The following is a 3,414-nucleotide window of genomic DNA, read 5'->3' as shown; positions in this document are numbered from 1 at the left end:
AAGGGTGGTTGAGGAACTTCTGGGGCAGGAATGACACTATTAGTCCCTTTTGGTGGTAGAGTCATGTTGCCAGTGGCAGTGGTTCCAGTGGCAGCCTCTTTACCTCCTGGTTCCCTGAGGTACTTAGCCCTTGACTCGGGTTCCAGGTGTGGCTTCCAGGGTCCCAAGCATGTACTTCCTGCTGCCTATTACCTCGGGAGCTATCTCCCAGTAGTTTCCTGTTCTAACCCTGAGCCCTGGAAGTGGCCAGGTGGTGGCTGCTGACAAGGCCACTGTCCTCTCTGATTTCCACATTTCCCAGTACCCTCTACCTGGATGGCCTCCTTGTACCATCCTGACTCTTCCAAAATAACCTTCCAGCAAGGCCCCTCAACTAATGTGTGTGTGTGCATTTGTGTATGCCGTGGTGGTGGGAGGACTCCCCCCTTGTCAACCTTCAAGACAGGGTCTCCTATTGCTTTGGAGCTTGTCAATTAGGCCAAGCTGTTGGCAAGCAAGCCCCAAGGGCCCTCCTAACTTCTCCCCACACCTAAGGGCACACCACCATGTTTAGCAGTTTTACACGGTTTCTGGGGCTTGGCCTCAGATCCTCATTAAAAGCTAGTGCAGGACCTTGATATCACTCCAGTAGTTTTAAAAATACTTTTATTTTTATTTTTGTTTCTGAGACAAGATTTCATCCAAGGCTGGCCTTAAACTGATCTTGTTTCTTCCTCAGGAGTTGAGACTGGCACTCTCATAACACTGTGCTGAATAACTGCTGAGATTCCCCTCCACTGTTCACAAAAGGACCTGAATAGGACCTTCCCTGGGTTCCTTTCAACAGTGGCAGCTTTTGAACACTGAAGAAACCAGTGATCTACAAATCTTGGTTCCTTTAGAACCACCTGTAACACTTTCAGTTCATGGACTGACAGCTCCCTGTGTAGACTGACTGCCTTTTAGTCCCCTGGACACATACTGCCTCCCCTGACAGGCTTGCCCATGTTCCTGGGCCGCTGGAACTGAGCGGGCTGGCATCTGTCACCTGTGAGCAGGAACTATTTGTGCTTGCAGACTTTGGCTTGGGCTCCTTCAACCTGGCATCAAAGAGACCTGGCATAGATCCCAGTCCTGAGTGTATTCCTCGGCCAACTTGCAGCTCCGGGGAGGAGTCTGTAGTTATGTCTGTTTACACTACTGTTTGTGTGAGTACAGGTGTACTCACGCGCTACAGCATCCTTGTGAAAGGCTGAGACTTTTCAGGCGTGTACTCACCCCTTCCACCATGAGACGCAGGGATCTAACAGCTCATCAGCCTTGTGCAGAGCTTTTTCCTTCCATCTTCCAGCTTTTTAAGGCCCATCTTGCTGGGCCTTAAAAAAAATTTTGTCCTTAGGGTTTTTTTGTTTTTGTTTTAGACAGTCTCCCATTGGCATAGACCCTCAACCCAGGGGACCCTCACCTGTGCCTTCCTTACACTGGGACTCTAAGTTCACGCTGCTCCTGGCTTTTGTGGGATTCTAAGGTCCTTGTGCTTGGGGGCCCTCGTGGTTACACAGCCACACACTCACTAAGACAGTTACCCAGCCCAGCCACTAAGATCTCGGAAGTTGTGGAGAAGCAGAGACATCCCTTTGCAGAAGCTGTGACAAAACCGACCTGCGCGAAGTGTGGAGCTGCTGTGCACAGCCCTCTCTCTTCTTCAGCTTCACAGGGTCAACGACTGACCACAGTCCTCCACTGATACCTGAAAGTCTTGATGTAACTGAGGCCGGGGACAGGGATCTAGGTGGGATATTTGTAGCATGCGTGTGACACTGGCTCTCCGACACTACTCCCATTGCTGGGAGAGCACTACTGAGCGTTACAAACCCTCTTAACCAACCCTTCAGTTGCTTCAGAAACACCTGCTCCTCCATCCCTAGATATTTTATAATTTATTTTGTGAATATGGGTATTTTTTAAAAATATGGAACACTTCACGGATTTGCGTGTCATCCCCGCACAGGGCCCATGCTGATCTTCTGTGTATCCTTCCAATCTTGGTATATGAGCTGCTGGAGTGAGCACACAGATGGGTATTTTTTTTTCTTTTTTCTTTTTTTCGGAGCTGGGGACCGAACCCAGGGCCTTGCGCTTGCTAGGCAAGCGCTCTACCACTGAGCTAAATCCCCAACCCCACAGATGGGTATTTCGCCTGCGAATACGTCTATGTACCACATACATGCCTGCAGAGCCCAGAAGAGGGAGCTGATCTCCTAGAACTAGAGTTACAGATGGTTGTGAGCCACCGCCTGAGTGCTGAGACTTGAACCCAGGACCCCTGGAAGAGAAGCCAGTGCTCTGACCTTGAGCCATCTCTCCAGGCCCCACCTTTAGGGGGTGAAGCAGTTATCAGAAACTCTGGGCGGGGGATGGAGGAGAGGTAGGGATGTGGTGAGGGGGGGAGGTAGAGGAGAAGTAGGTGCTGAGGTAGGGGTGTGGTGAGGGGGGAGATGAGGGGAAGTGGGTGCTGAGGTGAGGGTGTGGTGAGTGGGGAGGTAGAGGGAAGTGGGTGCTGAGGTAGGGGTGTGGTGAGGGGGGAGGTAGAGGGGAAGTAGGTGCTGAGGTAGGGGTGTGGTGAGGGGGGGAGGTAGAGGGGAAGTAGGTGCTGAGGTAGGGGTGTGGTGAGGGGGGGGGTAGGGGGTGGGGTGCTGAGGTAGGGGTGTGGTGAGGGGGGGAGGTGGGGGGAAGTAGGTGTTGGGGTAGGGGTGGGGGGGAGGGGGAGGGGGGGAGGGTGCTGAGGTAGGGGTGTGGTGGGTGGGGAGGTAGAGGGGAAGTGGGTGCTGAGGTAGGGGTGGGTGAGGGGGGAGGTGAGGGAAGTGGGTGCTGAGGTAGGGGTGGGGTGAGGGGGGAGGTAGGGGAAGTGGTGGGATAGGGTGGCTGCCTGAATCACAGGTGAAGGTCACCCAGAAGCCAGCAGAATTCTTTCATGCTACTGTGTCTGCTCCCACACAGGGGATCACTATGAGAAGCAACTTCTCAGTGTCACTAGGAGCCCTGAAGCTTTGGAAGCACTCACCCCCACTGCTGTTCAATACTGCCTTACATTCCCCTAGCCAGTCCAAAGCAACCACATAGCAGGTACACAGAACTCCCCAGTAGCTTTGCATGTTGTTCCTTAGCACGGATACAGACCGTATTTTCACATGGTTTTGAATGATGCTAAGACAGTCCATTCGTCTTGTTTGTGCATCTGCATAAACCAGAGGTGAACGTCAGATGGCTTTCTTTATTGCTCTCCAAGTTTTAAAGAAAACTAACTTCATGTGTCTGGGTGCTCTTTTCACACACACGTCTGTACATCACCTGTGTGTCTGTTGCCTGCACAGACCAGAAGAGGGCACTGGGTCCCCCCGGAGTTACAGTTGTGAGCCACCATGTGGGTGCTGG

General features: G+C 52.4%; 1 non-coding gene across 1 annotated transcript; it reads right to left on the bottom strand.

Annotated features, from left to right (window-relative positions):
* Positions 1-1,945: 1,945 nt before the first annotated feature.
* Positions 1,946-2,052, bottom strand: LOC116911885. The gene has a single exon (XR_004389399.1). It is a non-coding gene; the product is annotated as a U6 spliceosomal RNA (small nuclear RNA).
* Between the last annotated feature and the right edge of the window lie 1,362 nt (positions 2,053-3,414).

The sequence above is a fragment of the Rattus rattus genome, chromosome 10 (assembly GCF_011064425.1).
Source record: "Rattus rattus isolate New Zealand chromosome 10, Rrattus_CSIRO_v1, whole genome shotgun sequence".
NCBI classification, from domain to species: domain Eukaryota; kingdom Metazoa; phylum Chordata; class Mammalia; order Rodentia; family Muridae; genus Rattus; species Rattus rattus.
Note: the sequence above shows the minus strand (reverse complement) of the source record. Positions and strands in the feature narration are given on the sequence as shown.